This window comes from Quercus lobata, chromosome 5 (assembly GCF_001633185.2).
Source record: "Quercus lobata isolate SW786 chromosome 5, ValleyOak3.0 Primary Assembly, whole genome shotgun sequence".
In the NCBI taxonomy this organism is placed as follows: Eukaryota; Viridiplantae; Streptophyta; class Magnoliopsida; order Fagales; family Fagaceae; genus Quercus; species Quercus lobata.
In genome coordinates this window covers 41,232,627-41,247,671 of record NC_044908.1, presented here as the reverse complement: position 1 = coordinate 41,247,671, position 15,045 = coordinate 41,232,627, and the positions used below count along the sequence as shown (strand labels likewise).

The 15,045-nt window shown below is 35.0% G+C and overlaps 1 pseudogene; it reads right to left on the bottom strand.

The window, feature by feature from the left end:
• Positions 1-1,753: 1,753 nt before the first annotated feature.
• LOC115990481 lies at positions 1,754-12,798 on the bottom strand (annotated as a pseudogene).
• Positions 12,799-15,045: the final 2,247 nt, after the last annotated feature.

The window sequence follows — 15,045 nt, the reverse complement described above, 5'->3', positions numbered from 1 at the left end:
TGTTCACTAAACCAAGAAGAGCACAAGGCCATAATAGTGCTAACAACTTGGATTTCTAAATGTGTTGTGGATATTCTCATGTGTGTGTTGTTTCCAATTTAAGCACATAAGAGTTTTGGTTTAAGCACCAAGCCACCATTAACTTTGTTGATTTCTTGAGCAATTATACTAAGGGAAGATTTAAGTTGAAAGACATTTTCTATTATGCATGATAGAATATCAATCAAGTGAGACATACATTATTACAATCTAGTGGGGGATTGTTGTATATATAGGTATATACATGGATAGGTTGTAATAATGATGTTTAAGTTTGGAGAATATTGTTTTATAAAGTTGTTAAAGTGAAAATTCAAGTTCTGGAATTTTCTAAGTGAAAATTCGAAGTTAGGCATTTTTGATTGGTCGAAACTTTGGCTCGATCGATTGAAATAGTAAAGAAAAAATCATGGAGTTTCTGGATGTCTCAATCGCTGCTCGATTCCTATTTGACCGATTGAAAATAACACACAATTGATCGAAAGTAACTTTTGACTGATCGAATATCGTGAAACAGGATTTTTCTGCAAAATTTTCTAGTGACTGTTTAGAAAGGTCGAAGAGGTTTCAAGCCTTGTGAACGGTTCTATGAAACATTTTAACTCTCTATATGTATCTTTTGAAGGGTTATAACCCTATGGGTATAAACATAGGTTAATTCTCCAAAATAGTAAGTTACAAAGAAATATAAGAAATCCTGAGAATATTCTCCAAAATTGTTATTTATAGAACCCAATAAACTTAGTTGTATCCTAGGGACAAGTTTGTAGAAACTCTTTAGCAACTTGTGAATGGGGACAAATATTGTTTAAGAATAACATTCAATTGTATCTCCAAGTCAATCACTAATTTCTATTGACTTGATGTGTTTATTTGTTCACTTATTGTTACTCCTTGATTTGGTAAAATCCCTAGCAAAATTTTATGCCAATCGGATATTATTTACTATATAATTTATAAGATTATATTTTATATATAATTTTAAACTACAAAAACTTGCAAATTTAAATTATTTATTAATGACATAGCTATTGATCTTTAATTTTCTAGAAATTTTGTAAGTATTGAGGAGATAAGAAGAAAATATAATCCAGTGGTGAATTTGTCAAAAATATAATACTGTTGTGATATCAAAACTTTTCTAAATTGGTCCATTAGCAAATCCCCTAAAAATACCCGTTAATGGAAATCTTCTTCATTAATATCTTTCAAAACGAATTCATTCAACATCGTTAACAAAATAATAAATTTTTTAATTCAATTGACACTTCTAATTATTTTGAACAAATATTTAATTGTTGAATTATAAATAATAATAGGGTCATGTTATTGAGTGCCTTTTAGACCATGGTTGATAAATTATTTTTTTTTAAAATTCTTAATATTAATTTATAAAAAATAAAAAAATTGTCAAAACATTAATTACTTTTTAATTTATTTCATAAATTTTTTTGGCAAAAATGCAAAACTGACCTTCTAACTTTCAGTCTTTTTCATTTCAGTCCTCTAACTTTCAGTTTTGTCATTTCAGTCCTCTAACTTTCAATTGTTGTCAATTTAGTACTCCGTTAAAACTCAGTTATGTCCCACCATTAATTGAGCCCAAATGACGTTGTTTTGGCTCTTTTTTTTTTTTTAATAAATTTTGGAATTAAAAGAAAAAAAAACTGATATTAAAAAAAAAGGAAAAAAAAACCATTTCAAAACCAACACATCATTTTGGAGCAGAGGAAGAAGATGACAAAAAGAAATGCACCTCATCAACAAAACTCCGATATTTAGGCCTCTCCTCTCTTCTCACAAACCCATTCGCTTCTCTCTCTCTGTGTACTCACTCAACCCCTCTCTCCCATTCTTCTCTCACAGCTTCTCCCCAAAGCTACGGTGCACGTAGTACGCCTTTGCCTATGCCTTAGCCTAAGTCTGAATGGGGAGCCGCTCGTGGTGGTCGAGGGTGGTGCCCTCCAACTTCTCTAGGCGACCGAGTCCGCGAGTTGACACGAAGTAGAGCTCGCCCTTGACCCGGTGACTCAACTCGGGGAGGTTGATCAGGTATGGGATACCATTGGGTCCGCACATGAGTGGGTAGGAGTGTTGGGTCACGTGGGTGCCCAAGAAAACAACGTTGTTCTGGTCTATTAGGGATTGCATTAGGCTGTGGTTCGGAAAACCTCGCTTCAGTGTGCTGTATGTGAGGATAGAGAATTGAACCTCGAGTCGTTGTCGTCTCCTTTAGGGAGTCTTAATTTTTTTCTTTTTTTAAATTTTCTTTTAATTCCAAAATTTATAAAAGAAAAAGAAAAAAGAGCCAACAACATGGTTTTAGCTCAATTAATAGCAGGACATAATTGAGATTTAACGAAGTACCAAATTGACAATGATTGAAAGTTAGAGGACTGAAATGATAAAATTGAAAGTTAGAAGACTGAAATGAAAAAGATTGAAAGTTAAAGGATCAATTATATATTTTTACCAATTTTTTTCTAAAAAACTAACAAATATTTTTAAGAATTGGCGTCAACTTTTTCCATGGTTTTAAAAACCAAACCGGGCATCAAACCATTTTTTTTTTAAAATTTCCAGTTCAACCCTAGTTTTTACTCGGTTTTAGATTGGTTTTCTGGTTTTTGACCGATTTTGGGGGTTTTAACTTAATCAGATTGGCTCCCATTCCCGATTGAACCGATCGGACCGGTCGGTCTGGTTCGATCCGGTTTTTAAAACTATGACTTTTTTCTATAATAATAATAAATAAATAAAATGTAGTATCTGAAACAACCACGTCTCTTGTCCTAACAATTTAATTGGTACAAATAAATAATGACATATAGGAGTGGAGTATTGAGAGTCGACCAATAAGTCAAAGAACAAGAGAGGGTGGACGTGGGTCTACGAAGTCGTTGTTAGGTATGCGAATTGACCTGTGCCAGCCAGGTTCAAAGCTCATTAATAAATGCTATAATCCAAATTCAATTCCAATCCACAAAGCTTACAATACATTTCATTTCCATCACCCTATTTCCTACTCTCCAGCCCTCAGATTATCTAATATATTCCTCGAGATTTGTGTAAAAATGAAGAAAAAAAAAAACAAAAGGCCAAAAATATGAGATATGCTTTATGATGTTGATGGCTATTGGCGGAGAAGGCTCATAGTTTTAATAACGGGGCAAACCACTCCATGTAATTTTCATCTACAGAATAGAGAAGAGGAAGAAAAAGTCCATTTCGTCAAGCTAGAAAAGTGGCGTGTATTTGTCCACTATTTCTGAGGAAAATATAAATGCTATTAATATTGGGTTTGATTGATTTGCACCTTTGGGGTCTACTCTATAATTAATATTTGTATGATCAGACAGAGACACAACCGTGACCCGTCCAATCCTTTCATGGTAATACCTAATGATAATGATTTTAACCCATGTTGAATATATTTTTTTTGATGGGAAACCCCATGTTGAATATTGTAAATTCAGACAGTGGTTTGTCCATGTAGTTCTTTTGTTGTATCCTCTATAAAAGAAAGGAAAATTAAAAGAACATATAATAAAGATAGAGACAAGACATGGGTATATTACATTATAATCTATATATAGTTTAAGGGTTTAACAAATTAAATCAATCCTATCAAAAGTAGCAAATTAAACTCAATAATTTTTAAAACTAATAAATGAAACCTTATGCCTTTAAAAGTAACAAATTAAATTTTAAATTTTTATGGCGTAACAAATTCAACCTCACTTTATTTATTGAAACTACATTGTATTTGGAGTTTAAATATTTAATATGGGCTGAAAAAGTAATTGGTTACTTTTAAAACTATAAGACATAATTTAATTTTCTTTTTGAATTTTCAGAGATTAATCAATTATACTCTAAGTTTTAAGGTTTAAAATATTTTTTTTTTCAAAGAGACAAAAAGGGAGCAAATTGAATGATGAGTTAAGAATTTTGTATCTTAACTTGCACTTTCTACTATCTACGATAAGTTAAATTCTTCATTTCAAATTATCAAATAAAAAAAAATTATAAAAATTAAGATTCTCCTTACTTGGTAGTATGGATTGATAAAAAGAAACTATATTATGCTTTAAAATATTAGTATCGTATTTTTATATAAGTAAATAAATATTAGTTAGATGCAAATGGGTCCCTTATGTCGATTTCTCCAAAAAAAAAAAGAGGGTCCCTTATTAGTTATTACGTAGCTTTGGTTTCATTGATTTTGCTCCAATTTTATATTTTGGCGGGCCGCGGATCCGAATAGAAAGTTCATCATTTTCCCTATTTTCTACATTCCTTTTTTTCCACATACCAAACCAAAAAATCTCTCGTCCACTCTTCATTATCCTTTTATGTTTAGACCCAATCAATTATTGCAATCCTGCCGTCTATCCTCCAAAAAAAAAGAAAAAAAAAAAAAAAATCAAGTATTGCAATCAATCATACAAAAGTGTAGCAAAGCCAATAATTAACTTTGATGAATGTTGAATAGTGGGTGTCACTGTGACTGGGATTTGGGATGAGTATTGACCATTGAGTAGATCCTTATATCATTACAGGTGAGAAGTCTTTTTCTAAAATTATTAAATGGTATCATCCTTGTCACCAAAGGCGAAGCCATGGCTCCAAGAGGGATGGCCTAATCCAATGAGTAACGGGTAGCAGGCCCAACCCGAAACTTTCGAGTATTATACGAAATGTTATGGGTTAAGAAAATTGGGTTGAGTTTGGAAAAAAACTTGAATTTTTAGAGTTAAGTACGAGTATTACTTGAATCCAATTCATATTTAAATAATAATAAATATTCAATAAAACATGCTGGGGCAATCGAATTTGCTTTCAAGAACAAGTTGGTGAGTAATATTGTTCTTTCTACCATTTTAATTATGGCAACAAGTTTGGAGATTTTTAAGGTTGTGAGTGAGATTTTTTTGCACACAAATGCAGGATAAATCTTTAGGGGTTGTCTTAAAGTCTGCGACTCAGATTGAAATGTTTGTGGTGAGAATTTAAAACCTATATTGCTCGAATTAATTGTTGTCCTGTAAAAAGCTTTCTTGGTAATCATGATGCTGATTCTCAAAAAAAAGAAAGGTTAAATCATGATGCTAAATTTATATCGTCTAAATACTCAGGTTTCATTTTGCGTGGTTAGGATGGTGGGAATTCACACGGAACTTGATTTCAACATCCTTCACACCACCTCTCTTGCTTTTTCAATAATCGCTATAGCCTTCACACTGCATGTGAGAATATTTATCTCTCAAAAGCTTCCTCTTAATACGCTTAGAGACAATAGTCTTAAACATGATAAACCATCGATTGCCCCTAGATATTTATCTTAAATTATCCCTTTGCATTCCATGATGTGGAAAAAATGTGGAAAATAATTTATTTTCATACATCCATTAAAAAAATATTAAGATAAATTGGTTTTTAGTTTAAAAAGGTTTGAATGGAAAATCACATTTTTAACTTAAAATTATTATTAATTTAAATAATAAAAAAAGAAACCCAAAAAATTTAGGTTCGGATCAGGTTTGATATCTATGGATAAAAGTCCAAGTAAGAATTGGGAATGAGGGCTTAACAAGTATCAAGATCCCAGTATCCATGGGTAAAAGTTTTAGATCGAGTTTAGGTATATCCGACCCAAACCCGGTCCATGGCAAGAGCGAGCAATTGCCCCTCTACCAATCTAAGTTGTCTAACTTATAACTTTACCCTTCCTCCTTCCCAATTATATATTCTTTATTTGCCAAGAGTCTTGTAAGTTGTAACACAATTGACACCTCCTCATATTTTCAATGGAGACATTCGGAGTTCAAATCTCCTACCCCGAATTATTAAATAATAAAAATACACACAAACACACACACACACATATAAAGTTAATATGACCTTAAATTCTTTATGTAATAATTTATTCTTAGTCATAATAATTTTTGTAATAGCAATAAAATTTTGGAACAACTACATAATAACATAAATTTAATATTAGTTGTATTATGTGTTTACGTAACTACTAAAAATATTTTTATTCATAAGTGGAATTTTTTACTTAAAAAAAATTGAAAAAGGCTTATTCATATTAAAAATCCTTTTAAGATAAAAAAAAAATATAATTACTTTACTACCCATTTTGTGAATTTTCTTATATTAAAATTTAAAATATTATTTAGACTAAAGTGCAAAACACACTCCTAAAGTTTAGGGATATTTGAATTTTACACATTAAAATTTTAAATTTTGGATTTTTCTCCCTAACATTATATGTCATTTAGATTGTTAGTCCTCCGTTAGTTTTTTTTTTACTAATATGTCCATTAAGTGCCACATCCTCTTATAACAAGTACTAGTCGGCCCAATCAAATTGTGACATGTGGATTAATTATTACATGTAATGAAAGGACCTAAAAAATTCAAAATACTTAAAATAAATCCTAAAATCTAATTCACTTAAATAATTAAATTAAGATTTTATTCTTTTCAATATCTTTCCGGAAGAATTGGATAAATATGTTCTTTTACAAAGAGTAAAATGAATATATAGCGTTCTTTCGAGGAAGGATCATTGATCTTACTACTAAATATATGGGTTTGGAGTTAAGGTACGGTCTTGGGAATGTGTTAGGCACGCTAAACCGCTTAACCCTAAGGTTGGCTTCCTCTCATTGTGTCTTATGTCTTAACCTTATTAAAGGCACACTCAATATTGTATCTATACTCACACACACACACTAACATTCATCTAAGTACACAACATGGCATCAATCATCCCTAACCATACATCTGTCATGCTTGTCACCCATCACAAAACCTAGCATGCATCTAATTATGCATATCATCACATTACAAACCCTAACATACATCTAATCATGGCATTGCCTAACACATCATCCATGGTAGCAAGGAAATAGGGAATAAAGATAGGCATGACAATCAAACATAGGTCATAACACATATCCCAACTTTTAGACATGAAACCAAACATCACACAAACATATTACATCATTAAAATGCATGTTCATACCAATGCATGACCTCACTTACCTTGTTGCAACTCAGCACCTATAGCATTATGCATGAACATGTGAATGTGTGTTCATAGCATTGAAACAAGAAGACACAAGATAAACTCTAATTCTAGCATGTGAAAGGCAAACAAGCAATTAAACATGTGAAACAGAAGCTTAAAACCATAAATACATTAAAAAGAGTCTAAACAGAAGTATTACATGTGAAAACATAAACAAAAATAGATAAAATAAAATTAGGGTTTTTGGGCAAGATCATGTGCATGCATAAATAGAGCACATGCGTAAGCAAGATTATGCGCATGTGAGTTTCAGCCCAAAAACCCTAGAAACACAGCAAATAGAGAAGGGCTTCAAAACACTAAATCGAACGTCCTAACATGCTTTAAAACATACAACTATGTAAACCTAAAATATATAAACATATTAAGCATAAAAAAAAACAAAGAAACAAGATTAAAAGTAGAGAAAAGAGAGAAAAGAGAGAAAAGAGTTTAGAACTCAATACCTCAAAACAAAAACTCCTAGGCTTGATTTTTTACCTTTCCCCTTAGTCAAATTTATTCATAATTAACCAAAAAAAAAAGTGATTAGTAATCTTAAACTCGAAGATCAAGGCCAGAAAAGGCCTCAATAAAAGGAAAATTGACTTGAGGATGTTTTGTGAAAAATTTCCTCTTTGATTCACCATTTCTAGTGAATCTTAGTGTTTTTTCTGCGAGATTTTTGTGTGTTTTGAAAAGGTATGGCTATTTATATTGTGAAAATAAGGGTTTGGAATGACTTACAGATGATGTGGAATTCATTCCAAACCTTTATATTAATGCAAAAACTTGCCTTATTATATCTTTGAAATTCACCATGCGTGCACAAGATTGTGCTTGTGTGTGCATGCAGAAAGCTGCGTGTGAGGTGATTCTTACGTGTGTACAACGAGAGTTTCCTTGGCTTTACTTTTTCAAAAACGGATCTATTCGCTCATTAAAAGTTATAGTTTCCATTTTAACATTTTTCAAGTCAATTTAACATTTGATTGGACCCTAAACCAACATTAGGTCTTAGAATTCAATATCATTGGGGAACAAGGGCCTGAGTCGTAAGTGGTACAAAATGCAGTGTTTATAGCTTGGAATATGGCCCAAAGACTATCGGTGAAGTGTGAAAAACCCATTTTTGCTCAAGGTCTAGATTGCATCCAACATAGATTATAATAAGGCCTCAATAATACCTCTTGCAAAGATATGTTAGCACAAAAGATGGCCCACCACAATAAGTGTTTAAATAATAGTCTAGTGGTAAACAAGAAAAGCGTCTAGTAGTAGATATTTAGAAAATTAATTAATGTATTCGCATAGTAAAAACTATGCATTTCCTCCATAGTTCATTAATATAAAAGTGGGCTCATTATAACAAGTACACAAGAGAAAAATGGTTTAGCAATGAATATGACAGACCTTTAGTGGTAACGTTTGATTAATAAATGTGTTTACATGATAAAAATCGTATATTTTCCTCATTATCATTAAGTCAACATAAGAGATAACTTTCATAGTATCCAAGACATTATAGCCTTCACCATAATAGCAATAAACAAGGATTAAAGGGCTTCATAATTACAAGTAAAAGAGGAAAATTAGGATGGAATGAAGGGAGAGAAAGTGTTCCTAGCTTGGTACAGCAAATATTTAACCAAGGTTCTTATGTCCATGTTGGAATATGTGGAAGGATGTATGGTAAATGATGGAAACTATTCTTACATGAGTGAGTGAGTAGAGATATGGTGATATGGGAATAAAATGGTAAAGGAATTTGGCTATTTTTTGCCATGGTGGTGAGAGACTAATTGTAGCTAATCATGAGACCTTTATGGTGTGGGGTTTTGTTAGAAAATAGAAGGAATGTTTGTGAGTTGATGGATATGGGCTTTTATGAACTAGAAAATGAACTTATTTCTGAATTAAGGGCTAAAAATAACAAGATTGATGGAGACCTTGAGAGGATTTCATCCTCACTTGGTGAGTAGATGATACTTTCTTTTTATGGTGAAACTTAGGGGCAATTAGCAAAAGCCAAAAACATTGGGTCTGATTAGTAAGGGAATTTTTAAAATATTCATTATGAGATTTGGCCAAAAATAGTGTGAGCTCCTTTTTGAATGTTTGTCTCTTTTGGGTAATGTTAGATGGAGCTAAATTTTAGAGCATCTAATCTAGGATTTGGCCAAAAATGGTGTGATTTGCTTTTGAGTATTTTATCTTCTTTGAGTAATGTCATTAAGTGTTGAGATTTGGAGATTGATCTCAGCCAATAAGATCAAGACAGATATGGGGCTAAAACTTGGTTGCGACAACTAAATTTTGAGCTTCAAAGAGTAGGAGCTATCACCCCAAGCTAGGTGTCAAGCTTTTAACCTACTTTAGGGAGCTCCATTGGAGATCTTTTTATGCTCTCCAAACCACATTTCCCTAAATTTCCCCTTTAAGAATTCATGGGCTTGGTTCATGAATTAGTTTTTAGACATTTTTAGTACTTCAGAAGCTAGTTTGCTGAAGTTTGGATGATTTGGTTATGGCTTCCTCTAGCGGTAACTGAAACTTAGGGAGGAAGAATGACATTTATTGTATTTCAACTTTTTGATGTCAACCCAGCCCCTGAGTACTGTTCACGTCTGAAATGGTAGTGGCAGAGACGTTGATGAGACAGGTGACTAGCTCCTAGTTTGGTTTGGGAGCTTGGTTGCTTCTTAAGGTGCTCTCCAGCTGAAGATAGAACTAAAGGGAGTTCTCTAGCTGGGTCAGTTTGTACACATGAGTTGTTTTGGTTGAGATTTCAGGTTGGGCTCGCCCATGATGGCTAAGTATTTTGGTGTGCTTCTGACTTGGTAGTTCTCTCCACTTGGGCCAATCCTTTACTTTTTCATTGTGAGCCCTACAAAATGGACAAAGCTACCATATATTGCCATGAATTTTTATTCCACATGGGTTTTAGTTGTTAGTAAAACTGAAATGTATTCATGAGCTTTAATATTTATGATTGCTCTTGGGTATTAATTTCCATGGGTTTTAAATAACAATTTGTATAGTTTCTCATAATTTTTGCCATGGATTATTTTCTAAATGATATTTTCTCTGGGGATTTTAAATAATAACCTCCAATATTTCTTGAATAATATTTACCATAGGTTTTAATAGAGGCAATATCCATGGGTTTCAAATAAAATATGGTAACGACCACTATAATGGAATAATGTGATATTCTTATGGGTTTTTCTATAGATAATCATAATGGGCTTGTAAGGTGAATAATTACCATGAGTTTTGGAAATAAACATTATGAATGTTGTGATATAAGATAAATAGTGACCATGGGTTCTTATATAATTTCCATGGGTTTATAATATGGTATGAAATAAATAAATTTCAAGGGTTTAAGATAAAAAATCATAACTTTCCATGGGTTTTTATATTAGTAACACACAAATTTATAATTTTCCATGAGCTTGATATATGTTTCCATGAGTTTTGGAAAAATGAATAGTGTTACATAACATAAATAGTTATCATGGGTTTGTAATAAGGTATGAAATAAATAAATGTTAGGGGTTTAAGATAAATAATCATAACTTTCCATAATCTTTTATCTTAGTAACACAAATTCATAATTCTCCATGGGCTTGATATATGTTTGCCACAGGTTTTGAAAAAATGAATAGTATTATGTAATATAAATAGTTATCATGGGTTTTATAAGATAGATTCCATATAATATTATAGTAATAAGTTTAAGAACTTAAAGCATTTTTTATCATTGGACTTTAAGTGAAATACTTATGATATAGTATTTTGTCAAGTATTGATAATCTTGGGCTTTTTACTAAATAGTGCCAAGTAGCTAGCTTGGGCTTTTAAAAGTGCTAATGTAAATTGAGCTTTTGATATATTGTCATTGAGAATTGGATTACTGAAATATTGCCAAGCATAAGTAGCCTTAGGTTTTAAAAAGAATGGGATGTGTGCATTGGGCTTGTAGGGCTGGTTTTGGGCTTAGCTAAATAATGATAATAAAGTTGGATAAAATAAGAGTTTTTTTTGGGTTTTTTGTAATAGTTTATATCGTGATTCAATTTAGATAGTGAGATATGAAATATTTGTGGGCCAATGGGATAAGAAAAATTCATGGAGGCCCAAAATAATTTGAGTGATATTTTAGTATTTTTTGGTGAATAAATAAATGTAATTAAATAGAATTCGAGAACATGACACAAGTAAAATAATTGTACCTCAACAATGTTCTCACTAGGTAGTGAAATAAATTTAAAAAACTATTTAATTATCTTTGATTTAAGATAATTAATTAATATATAAAAATTATAAATGATCCCAAATAATATTTGGCTCTAAAATGGCTAAAAATATAATTCAAAAGTTAGATATTTCTCAAAGGATAATTAGAAAATATCCAAAACTACAAAATAAATAAAAATTAGATCAAATCAAAACTTTGAGTTAAGGTGCCGATCGAAACTTTGACTAGAAATGAAAAGTGCGGATCAACACTTAAAAGAGGGGAAAATTCACTTACGGGATAGATTCAAAGGTGAACTGAATCTTGAAGAAAATTCAAGGTCATTATTGAAATCGATAATGCATACCTCAAACCGAAGTAGAGTAGATCAAAATTCTTGGTTGTTGATGCATGAAAAAATGTTTGTGATTGATGACATGGAATGAACATGATGAATATGTTAAGTATGAAATTAGGGGCTTCCATATGATAATATGCTCCAATCTGTTTTAAAATCTCTATTCCTTTTTCTTTTTCCTTTTTTTTTTTTTTTTTAATAATCTGTTTTATTGATTATAATATGCTGTTTTTCAGTATATGATATGTTTGGATGTTGTTTGCATGATATGACCACAACCATTATATTATAAAAGACCAATTCATCGGGTAGGGTGAGTGTCTAACATTTTCTCACTTTGTGGTTTGGTCTCTGATCTTAAATCATTGGTTTTAGACAAGGTCTTATTAATGTGGTATTTTGTCTTTTAGAATTTAATTATGAAATCAAAGACATGTAATTACTTAGACTGGAACAAAATTAATGTTGTAGGGACGGGTTTTTGGGGCCCAGGCCCAGCAAACTAGTGGTTCTGGCCCAAAAGTCCCCAGACAATGAATTTGTAGAGAGTGGGTTACAGAACTAGGACTAGACGAAGTGATCGTCAGTTAGATGTATGCCATGCAATACATTGAACGTGAGAATATTCCGCTTACGTTTGATAAGATATCGGCCCGAGGAGACGTATACGTGCACCTCTTGCTTTGTCTACAAACTCAAGAGTTCTTTTACCCTTTTTTCTCTTTTCTTTCTTAATTCTTCGATCCCCACTTCAAGGGGATCTCCTTTTCTTATATAGCCTCCTTGAATTGATAAGAACCTTACACTTGTTAGCCATCTGGACCTTCACTTGAGTGCCTGTCCCATCGGACATCTTCTTTGTCTTTCTGTGAGTTGCACTGGCCAACGTAATACTGTTCGCCTGTCTTCTCCACATTAATGTGGCTGAAAAAGTAGCTTTCTTGCATTTAATGCGGTAGTTGTGACTTCCCCCTGATTCCTTACATTTTCTTCTTTCCTGCTGGATGAGGCTCGCTTTCCTACCCACGTTCACCTGAATGGATTCTTCACTGTGTAGGGGACGCATATTGGGCCCATGTTTGCGTGTCCGAGGAGGCATTCCTCCTCGGACGTCTCTTGGATCAAACCGGGCTCAATAGGGTTGGGCCGGAAGTATCTCGGGTCCTTATTCCCCGTTGGGTCATGGTTGGGCCTTGTGTGGGTCCACGGGCCCATTTGTTGATTTTTGGGAATTTCATCCCTACAATAGCCCCTCAAAATTCCGGCTCCTTCTTACTTGTCCGAGGAGGAAGGGCGGGATTTTGACATTCATAGGATTATTTACTGTGGGCCCCCCTCTACTTGCGCGGAGGTATGCTTCTCACGTGCCTCATTAATGACAGAGGTGGTTAATGACCCCATGCGGCGCTAATTACTGCTTTTAGCGGTTTTGGATATTTTAATCCGACGATTGAACGCTAGATCAACGGTTGAGATCATTTCCGTTTCCCTAGGCGGGAAAATGTTTGTCCGGCTTCTCCCAAGTACAAAAAGACTTTCAAAGACATTTCCTTCTCGTTTTTGGACAAGCGTTCGAGCACTCAGAGCACTCTCGCACTCTCCCCCTTATAGCGTTCAAGCTTTCGCAGTCGTCCCCTTAGAGATTTCTTGCCAGTTCCTCACCCGTAAGTGCACACTCCCTTTTCCATTGCCCTTTTCCCGGCGTTATTTCTTAAGCAAATCGTTTTCGTGTCACCTAGGATTAGAGGGATGGGTAAGCTTGACAAGATGGTAGATTCCCCGGCCGGTATGGAAGGCTTCAGGGCCAAATACCGTATTCCGTCGGAGGTAGGTCTAGAGTATTGTCATCTTGAGGACCTCTTTATCAAGAGAAGGACGGGGCAGGTGGCCATTCCGGTGATAGCCTTTGTGGAAGGAGGAATTACCATCCCTATGGGGAGGATAACTAGGGATTACTTGCGTGGTCATAGGTTGACCCCTCACCAATGCGTCGCGAATATGTTCCCGATCCTGGGGTGCATAGAGGTCCTGAACAATCAGATGAACCTCGGCCTCTCATGGCATGATGTGGTTCATCTATATGAATTGCACAGCCTCGGCGACTCATATTACTTGAAGTCCAGGTCCGATGAGGTGAGGTTGATATCCTGCTTTCCCAAGTCCAACAAAGGCTTGAAGGACGACCTTTTGATCGTCTCCGGGCCGTGGCACGACGGTCTTCACTGCCCAGTCAAGGCAGGAAAACCAGGTGGGGCACCATAGAGTTAGATCCCTTGGAAAGGATTTTAGTTCTAATCTAATTTATTTATTTATTTTTATTTTTTATTTTTTTTATATTCTGACTTTGCTTGTTTGCCTCCTCGGACTAATAAGTCCCTCTCTTTGGATCTTGCAGACAAGAAGCATACGACTCCTCGGCTTAGCCTGGTTAACGTCTAGGCACTCAACTTCCTTCTAAGGTCTAAGATTTACGTGAGTTCAGACGGTCAGTTGCGATCCGCGCCTCTGATTTTGGACTACGTGCCCCTCACTCGTGCCCAAGTAGAGTCCGGCCAAGTAATTAGGGTAGGTAGTCCGCGATTGGCACGGATAGACGTCTCCGTACCAGGCTTTCTTGCCTCAAGAGATTTACCCCCCGTCCAGCTACCCGCTCAGCGTGCCTTTCCCGTAGTAGTTATTCCAGAGGAAGAAGTCGGTTCCTCGCACTCGTCTTTGGAGGATCAGATAGACCAATTTCACTTTGCCGAGGAAGGAGAGGTGTCGGCCAGGATAGTAGAGTTCTTGGACTCTGATTCAGATCTAGACCGCGCCTCGGCAGCCCCTGACTTGGGTTTGGTAACTGCACAAGTTAGTACTAGCCAAGAGCCTGAGGAAGAAGAAGGAATGGACCTGAGACAAAGGTCTGGCCTCAAGGGCCTCCTTGCCAATAGGAACAAAGGGCAGTCCTCCAAGGATGCCCCAAAGGAGCAGCCGACCTCCAAGGCTCCTCTTCCTCCTCCTCTCACCTCGGATGTGGCGTTGCAGCCCATGCCCAACTTAAGGCGTAAGAGGCCTGCGGGGGAGTTGGAGGAGGGTGAGGTTGGCCAAGAAAAAGCCAAACCTCAGAAGAAGGGCAAAGAGACTAAGGAGCCCAAAGAGAAGAGGACCAGGTCCATTGACAGCCGAGACGAGGCGGCTATTTGGAGGGAACAACGGATATGGTTGTCGCGGCTTGAACTGGATGACGCTCCAATTTCCTGGGATGCGACCATGTGGGAATCCCAATGACGGGAGGCGTCGTTCCTGGCTGAGGCCTTGCAGCAGCCTCTTTTTTTGTCTCGCGAC